Source organism: Talpa occidentalis, unplaced genomic scaffold (genome assembly GCF_014898055.3).
Source record: "Talpa occidentalis isolate TD23 unplaced genomic scaffold, MPIMG_talOcc4v2.1 talOcc4.2, whole genome shotgun sequence".
Lineage (NCBI taxonomy): Eukaryota > Metazoa > Chordata > Mammalia > Eulipotyphla > Talpidae > Talpa > Talpa occidentalis.
This window is the reverse complement of record NW_023602073.1, coordinates 27,627,307-27,637,318: the sequence shown is the minus strand read 5'-3', so window position 1 is coordinate 27,637,318 and position 10,012 is coordinate 27,627,307.

Sequence of the window (10,012 nt, the reverse complement as noted above, 5' to 3'; positions counted from 1 at the left end):
TGCATGTAAGCCATATGAAAATAAAGGGAATTAAAACCAAATTCAACCATTGCAAATTTCATTTTTAAATAATCTTGCTTCACTGTCTTTCTACTTACACTCTTAATCCTTTGTCTTTTTGAGCTTATTTTCTTGCACTGGTGTGAATCTGGTAAATATTACCGGTTTGAAGAACTGTATTTTATTATATTTCTTTCCCACACATTTTACCTTGTCTGAAATTGGGATGCATCTCATGATTATTGTCAACCAGGCAATCCTCATGAGTAATTATCTCAGTCTGTGTTTGTGTGAACTTACAGCTTGTTACAGCTTCCTCACTGTATTGTTGGTATTAAACCTTGTCATGTTTAGTTAACATTAAGAAGTGTCTTCAAAAAGATTACACTATGAATCAGGATTGATACCTAAAGTTGTTATGTATGTAGAAAAGCACAGAAACACAGTAGTGGGGCATACATTTGGTATTAGTGAAGTAAATGTCCATTCCTGGAGGAATTACTAAAATTCGATATTTTCTTATAAAGCATAACAAAATGTTCTGCAGGACCTAAGAAACCCACAAGTAGATGAAACCTGTACTATATTTTGTGAATGAGTTATGTGCAAAAGGATTTCCTATATTATGCCACCCATTGCAATAGAAAGTGGGGGAAATTGCCAAAGCCCTTGGAATAGGTGAAATAATTCAAAGCAATGACAGACTAATGTGATTGATTCATATGTCAAGTAGACGATCTTAAGGTGTCAAACATTGTTTTGTCCAGCGCTTCCTGCTAACATCAAACAGGACAGTGGAGCACTCTTTCAAGAAATGTTGTATCACCAGTACACCAAAAGTGTTATTTCATGGAAGAATGCAGATATCAATGACTGATTTTAGAAATGATTCAGAGGAGTTGGACTCAGTATATGAAATTATAATTGTAACTTAACTAATTTATTTCATACACATTCTTTACATATGTACAAGATAAAAATTTGACTCCAAAAAGTGCTTCAATAAACATAAAATAAACATTCTATGTGATATGAAAGCATTGTGTGTGTGTATTTTATCTTAGGGATACATGTGTTACATCTTAAAATTGATGGTATCTCTGATTAGAGAAAAAATAGTTTGTATATATATTTTTCTTTCAGCAACTGCAGTTATTTATTGTGGAACTTGATTCTGACTCTTAAAATGTTAAAGTATATATCCCGTACAAGATTCATTTTTTTGACAATTTGTTTTTTGAGTCTAGAGCAGTAACCTGTGAATCTACAAAGTATCTTGTACTTTAGAGATTTTAGGATAAATTACTCCTTTTCTGTGGGAGACTTCACATCCAAGGCATGTGTTTCGGAGAAAACAAGCAAGTGCCAAGACTTCATAACTACTGGGTACTGAGGGAAAATAGAGTAGTTAAAAATGCCTGCTTCATTGTAAAATGACAGGTTTTCAAGTTTGTTTTAACTGAATTTTAGAGTTTACTGGGGTAGAGAGATAAGGATTAAAGAGCCTCCTGGCTTAGTGTTATCTGCTTTTTATAAGAATTACAATGTCAACTTACTTTTTTTTTAGTCTTAAGTTCTTTTATGTTACTAACCCTTGTTTCTCAAGAAATAGCCATCACAGAATATTACCTCTGTTTTATGATAGCGTATAAATTATATCTGCATACTTCTTGCTAATAGTTTGTAGTTCATTTGCTCTGCCCCAAGTTATATTCCTGATGAACAAATCTGCTGTCATTATATTCCCTGGGATACTGAAAGGGAACATACGGATCATGGATGTCTTCCCCAGCAGCTGAGAAAGGGCCACCGTCTTTCTGATTTCATTTCCTTATAGATGTAATTTATTTTTGTGTGAATGGGATTAACAGTGATAAAGATTTCAAGTATTACTTTTAATGCCTAATACTAGTAATATATATCTTTAAAAAATGATCCTCTGTTAGGGAACAAAAAAATGCCTATAAAACCTCCAAATACTGGGAGGATAATTAAGTTAGATCTTTAGTAGTCTGCTTATTTGAACTGTATATTATTTTTTTAATAGTGGGTATCTCAGATTTAGATTATAATTGCAACAAATTTTAAGTAGCCATTGAGTTTTCTTGTTCTGTCAGTATTAAAGAATGATGGCTAATATAACCATCTCCCCTACAAGGGTAATACATGAGTTAATAAATGTAAAGGCTTACATGTTAATATTTATTGATATCTATGCTTCAATAATGTCTTACTTAATAGAATTTTAAGAAATTCTGCTTAATTTTACTTAGGAAATGTACCCAAATGCATATTAATGGCTCAAACCTGGATATTTTTACTCCTAAAAGAGTAAATAGAAATCACTGATTCTAATATGAAGAATTCTACAAACTAGTTCCTTTGTTTAAAACATTTCCCCCTGCATCCCTCTCTTCCAATGCACTCACCATAGTACATTTTTCTGAGGCCAGAAAGAGTCAAGAAATGGTTAACACAGAATTGTTTGTGTTCTATAGTGTGTCTGTTTTTTTCCTGTTTTAGTGCTTTTGTAGTTGAACTTAGCATAACTTCATCACAATACATTTCATCTTTCCAGGAGACAGACTTACCTGTGGTTAATTTTAAAGTTTATAAGGTTCTGAGCATTAAAAACATATACATATTAGAGTCTTGTCTGGCAGCTCACACACAGTGATGGTGATCAAGAATGCCATCTGTTGAGGACTAACGTAAAATCAAAGGTTATGGTAGATTGTTTTTTTTTCAACCAACCATTCACTAATCTTTTTATTTTGCCTATGAAACTTTTGTGACAATTGCTTATATCTAATATATTGGTTAAAAAAAAAACCAATAAATGCATGGCACTGTTAAGGTTTTTAATATTTACATCATGCCAAAATAGAATTAAATCTATGGTGTTTTCACAACAGAGACATAAACACATCATTATGTGTTGGATAACCAATTCATAGACTTGCTGGCCCATGCATTATATATTACTCAATTTAAGAACAACTTCATACTTTTTGCTTGTAGTTGGAAATTCTATAGCAGTTTCACAAAATAGGGAATTTCAAACCAAAATATGTTGAACAATTTAAAAAGTAGTACATTTTTACTTTCAAGAACAATACTTTTTTGAAATTTTAAGTCAACAGTGCCATAAATTTTAGTTAGCATTTCTTAAAAGGTATGGTTCAATGTAACTGTAACCAGTGTAACTTCAGATTTTGACTAATAAATTTCAAGTGGTTTTTGAAGTTGACTTTAAAAGAGCCAATAAACAGTACTCAAAGGATATAGATTCTCAAGCAGAGAAAATATTTCTGGTAATCAGTCTAGAATTAAAGCACTTTAAATTGTCTACTTTTAAAGTATCCCATAAATATCTAATTTCAAGCATAGAATATATTGTTAATAAGTTACATTTTCCATTTGTTAATGTGCTGCCTATTTTATAACCAGTGCTTAACACCCTCCAAATCAGTTCTATGAAGAAACGTTCACCAAATAATTGGTACAGTATGTGCTGTGCTGTGATGCACTGTCATCTTGTTGCTTGACCAGTACATTTATAAGGAATTAGAATTGTATTAATAATACCTTTGTATAATGAGGTGTAAAATCAGAGATGGGGAATGTTTGTAAATGATCATTCACTGTTTTTGTTTTAGTTTGTGATTTTAACCTGTATGGTGTTTTAACTTCCACTTAAAAGTTTACAGAATAAATTTCAATGAAAAGTTGCACATGTTTAATTGATAAAGTATACTAAGTATATGAGGATACCTTAAACTAAGGGTATGAAATGAAAGCAGCTGTTTTTACCAATGAGCCACCCTTTACCTAATTTTTCCCACACTTCATTTTCAAACACTCAAAAGCTATAAGAACTAAGACTGCAGCACGGTAGTCATCCCTTAACCATGATTATCCTTTCTGCAATTTCACTGTCAACCACAGCTGAAAAACATTACATACCATAAGTTACTTTGAGAGATCACATTCACAGAACTTTATTATTAGAGTATATTGTTCTATTTATTGTTAGCCTCTTACTGTGCCTGATTTATAAGTCAAATTATCATGGGTATGTAAGTACAGGAAACAACTGTGTATGTAGAGTTTGATACTATGTGGTTTCAGGTAAACACTGGGGATCTTGAAACGTATCTTCCCTTGATGGGTTTGAGGAACTACTATAGTATTCGTAGGGCCAAGAAAGTACTTGACTTGGAGCCTAAGGGAATATATAACAGCAAAGTAGAATTATTTTACCAATTCTACCAAGTAGAATTATTTTTTCATTATAGCCAATACCCTCGAGATTGCTTGAGTAATCTATGTTTACTATAGATCATCTCACATTTTTATTAGCATTTACCACCAGGAACACTTAGTGAGGAAACTTGAAAGGCAAGTAAAGCTAGAAATGTCTTTGGAAATTCATCTTAGAGGAAATCATTAATTGCTGGGATGAGGTACAAGTCTTGATTTTTTTCTTACAGCACTGATCCTTAGCCAAGAATGGGGATTGGAGAAAAGTGGATTGTACCAGGGTTAGACTTTGTAATGTAAGAATATTACTGGAGTTTGGGGTCTGGGTAGTTGCTCATTGGAAGCCAAAACTCAAGAGGCAGGAGTTGGTGGAAGAAAATTAGATTTAATGAAGATCCAACATCCAAGAAAATGGTGTGCTACTATTTCAAAGATCATCTTCCTGAATTGAGAAGTAGCAGGGGCTTATAAAGGGAAGTACTAAGGAAGGAGAGATGCTTAAATGTCCTCACATAGGATTGAAGAGAAATAGGTGGAGGTTCCTAGGAGGCCCCTCTTGACTAGATCTGTCATGGCACTGGTGTATGCTTTTTACTGTGGTAAAAGGCTGTGGTGTAACCCTTGTCTCCTACTCCATCATGGTTTCAGCCAATTTGTCTTTTTTTTTTTTTAAAGAAAAGATAAACAGGAACAAAACAAGGTTAAACAGGGCAAGAGCGAGGTGTTTATGGTAACCAGGCCAGTATCTAAAGAGATCATTGGAGTTCAGCCCTGGGATTTAGGATGGTTGTAAGAGAAGTCAGATCAGTAAGGCACTGGTAAATTGGGTGAATGGGAAGGGATAGATTGAAGATAAAATTAGTGTGATATGTATAAATGGATAACAGGAAGCTTGAGGTGGAAAGTAGGATTTGAGAGGTAAAGTAGTTCTAAGCAGGACACTAAATACAGTCACAGAAAAGGCAATTCTGAGAACTGTTGCTCATTCTAGGTTATTGTGAACTTTTAGCATGACCACAACTTTTGCATGACAACTATAGATGGTGTAGAGAAGATGACCATAATTTGGGCACCAGTCCATGAACTTGGAAGGCTGATCTCAAGGTCTTAGGACCTTGAAAGGAGGGAGGTATTTCCTGAAAATGAAAAAGAATTGTTCTCAGGGAGCTGTGGGAATACTTTCTTTTTGTTCTGCCCCCTCCCCTGCATGTCTACAAGACAATATGTTATGTACAAGTAAGTATTTCAGTCACAAAAATGTTGTTGATCAGAATCTAGGGGACAAAACCATGAAATGGCAGAATAGCTGACTTCAGACAAACCTCTCCCCAAGGACAACCAAAAAAAACACAAAAAACAAAACAAAAAAAATTACCCACACATAAATCTCACAAGCTCATCAATGTCTTGGATTAACACAAACACTTTTCTCCCAAAGTTGGGTTCTTTCTTACTCATTAAGATGTTGGAACAAGAAGAGAGGAAGGGAACCCTGAACATGGTAGTGGCTCTTCCCAACAGACAGACAGGCAAGGGAAAGGCATAAGTTCTGGTGTGACTAGGTTGGCACGGGATTTTTGTAGTGGTTGTGAAATAATACAGTGCTTGCTAAATGAGCCTTAGAGCAGATAGATCAGTCCCGGGGTGTTAAACTGGTTATAGCAAGAGCTATAACCAGTGGCATAACACCATCCCCCTCTCTTCTTTTGAAATGAGATCTGAGGTTGGAGAGAAAAATGCTGTAAACTATGGAGCCCAGCAACACTGAGATGGGGCCTGGGAAGCAAGTTCTGGCCATGGAGTGATCTGATCTGAGCATGGAGAGAGAAGTAGTGGCACATGCTTCCAGCCCCAGCAGGCCTCCCCTCACCTAAAACTGTGAAAACTGTCACTTGAGACATCTAGGCACCCACTTTCCCACACGTCTTCCTCCTACCACCTTGTCAGTGATAAAAAAATTTAAATACTGCTAGGGGGAATATAGCATGTAACATAAAAAGGCACCTCAATCATCAGACTTCTTAGCGGAAACTCTGCAGGCTAGAAGACAGTGGATGGATTGATATAGTCATAATTATAAAATACAAAGACCACCAGCCATGAATAATGTATCCCACAAAATTATCATCCAAATATGATGGTAAAATAAAGATTTTTTCCAGACCCTGCCCCCCCCCAAACCAGACCTGCACTAAATGCATGTTGAAAGTTTTTCTACATTAAAAGAAAATAGAAGAAACACTAGACCTTGAAAAAAGTGGTAACTACTAACAGAATAAGAAACATAAGCAAGAACAATATGGGGCAGCAATATAGGACAGCAAAAAAAGTATTAAAAGGGAGGAAGAAAAGGAAAGTCCATGTAGTCAAACAATGATTTGTTGATATGCGTGAGTGCGCGCACACACACACAAACACACACACACACAGACTATTCTAGATGTAAAAAGTTTAATACAATCCTCATGGTAGCCATTGCACAAAAATATGGAACAGAGATACTTAGGAGGAAGAAATGAAAAATACAGAACTACAAGGGAAAGCCATCCAAATGAAAAGACAAAAATTCATGGGGAAAAAAATCCAGAAAGATAAACAAACATTAAAAAAAGACAGAATGTCAATAAATAAGCCTGACAAATGAAAAATTATCCTAAATGTTAATGATCTGAACTTATCAATAAACAGACCCAAGTGGGCAGGTTTATTAGAAAAGCATGATCCATTTTATTATCCATTTTATTTTTATTATTTTATTATGTGAGACAGAAGTCTCACATCAGATATAAAGATAAATGTAGACTTAAAGTGAAAGGCTGGAACAAGTTGTTATAAGTCAGTAACACAGAGGAAAAAAATCAGGACCTGCTACAGATGATAAATGATACCTTTAGCCAAAAAAAGAAAACTAGTGACAAAAAAAAAGGGCACTATATAATGATCAAAGGAACAATCCATCAAGAAGATATTACTGTCATCCACATTTATGCACCCAAAGCAAGGGTGCCCCAATATATAAAATAACTAGCAGAACTAAAGTAATGCAACAATAAGAGTTTCTCAACGTATTTAATATGGCAGTGGATAGATCATTTCAAAAATATACAAGACTTTATTAACCTTAAGAGAAGAAATGTATCAGATGAATTTAAAAGGCATACACATAGCTTTGCATCCCAAAATAAATGAATACACATTTTTCTCAACTGCACATGAGATTTTTTCAATGATAGAGCATATATTGGGACTTAAGACAAGCCTCGAAGACATAAGAAAATTGAAATCATGTCAAGCATCTTTAAGGCTCACGATGGTATAAAGCCAGAAGTCAAGTACAAAAAAATTTATAATCTCAAGGAACTACAAACAGAGCAAATCAAACCAAAAACAGTAGAAAGAAGGAAGTAATAAAAATTAGAATGGGAATAAATGAAACAGAAACTAAAAAGATGACATGAAACCAAGAACTGATTGTTTAAAAGAATAACCAAATTTGACGAGTCCTTAGCTAGACTCACTAAGAAAAAAAGAGAGAAACCCTAGTTAAAAGAATTATAATGAAAGAGGTAAAGTCACAGTAGATACCACAGAAATACAAAGGATGACAAGAAACTACTATGAACATCTATGTGCAAACAAATTGGGAAACCTAGAAGTAATGGCAAATTTTCAGATCATAAAACACTGCAGGATTTAACCAGAACAAATTAAATAGTTTGAAGAAACCAATCAATCGCAAGTACAGAAATTGAAGCAATAATCAAAAATTTCCCTAAGAAAATAAACTTAGGACCAGATGGTGTCACTAGTGAATTCTACTATTTTTCAAAGGTCTAAAACCCATCCTTCTCAAACTCGTAAAAAAATTGAAGGAAGTGTGTGCGTGCGTGCGTGCGCGCGTGGGGGAAGGGTGGAGATAATCAATATTCCCAAACACTCTGATTCGTAGATGAGGATTGCACACAAAAGGAAAACTATAGATTGCTATCTCAACAAAATTTGGGAAATGGAAATCAATATTACATTAAGAGACTCATACATCATGACCAAGTAGTATTCAATCCAGGGATGCAAAATTGGTTCAACATATGCAAATCAATCCGTCCTTCACCACATCAACAAAAAGAATGTTAAAAATCACATGGTTATTTCAATATATGTTGAACAAGCATTTCACAAGATTCAACACACATTTATGATAAAAATGCCAAATAAACTGGGAATAAAAGAGCATATTTCAACATAGTAAGGACCACATAGGACAAACACATAGCTAACATCACATTCAATGGTAAAAATTAAAAGTGTTTCTCCTAACATCAGGAACACACGAGGATGTCAATTCTTACCAATGTAGCACACATAGTATTTAGACTTCAATGTGCCTCACTTTTCAACATTTTTAAAAAATATTTATTTAGGGCCTCCACTGGTGCAGTGGTTGAGCGCTGGGCTGCAAAGCTGCCCGCAGCCTCTGCAGTACTGGTTCGATCACCCGTGCGGGGCGAGGGTCCCACATGGCGGGCAGACCTCTCCTGCTGCACCCGCTGCTCCTCTCAGCAGTGTACTTCATCAGTCTGCCTGCTCTACTCTCCCCTCTGGCTCTGGTGAATTCTCTCACCCTCCCGTGCTTCTGACTGTACCCAGTGCTTATATAAATAAATAAATAAATCTTTAAAAAAAAATTAAAAAATATTTATTTATATATATTTTGTATCAGTGTTCATCTTTTTTTTTTTTTTTTTTTTTTTTTTTTTTACAATGTTTGCTTTCTTTTCTCAGGTGTAGTCCCCATAGAACTTCCACCACCAATTCACCTGGCACCATCACCTTAGTCCCTTGTGCTCTTCCAGGCCTGCTCTCATTTTGATCCCTCTCCCTTCTTCTCCCCAGTAGAATGTCTCCAATTTATAGTTGTCTGTAGAGTATTGTTTTGTTTATTTTGTTGTTAGTATTATTTTTCCTTGATCCCCTGTATGTTCCCCTATATTCCTCCTATAAGTGAAGCCATCCGATATTTTTTATTTTTCCTTCTGGTACATTTTGTCTGTGAAATGGGTGTAATAAATGGTATCTAGAGCATAGGGGTTTTGTTAGGATTAAATGAGTGAATACACACAAAGCATTTAAGAATAATGTCCAATATATATTGAGTATTCCTACCATTAGAGTGCTGAAGTGAATTACTGCAATAGTGGTCGCCTCAAATCCATTATAACCCCTCTGTACTCTTTTCACCTCATAGTTACCCGAATGATCTTTTCTTTGTAACTCAGATATGACCCTATCATCTCCTGTTTATAGCATGTGAATTGTTTCCAATCACTCCTCGAAAGAGTTTAAAATCCTTAAAATACCCAGTAACATATCACACGATTGGTTTACCAATCTTTCCAGCATCATCTCCTGCCACATCCTCCCTCTCCCTTCAGTCATATAATCCATTTACTCAGTTTCACCCCACATCACCCATCACTGGATTGTTGCACGGGCTCTTAGACCCACTTTGGCCTGCTCTCCCCTTATCATCTAGTCATTCATCAGATATAAGTTCATAAGTCCCTTTTTTATTTATTTTAAAAGATTTATTTATCCATATAAGAACTCTATAAGAACTGGGGTACAAGTCAGAGGTGCAGTGGGTGAGAGGATTCATCAGAGACAGACAAAACAGGCAGATCTACTTAAGTACACTGCTGAGGGAGCAGCGGGTGCTCCCTGGCAGCAGGGCATGGAACTCCTAACTGCT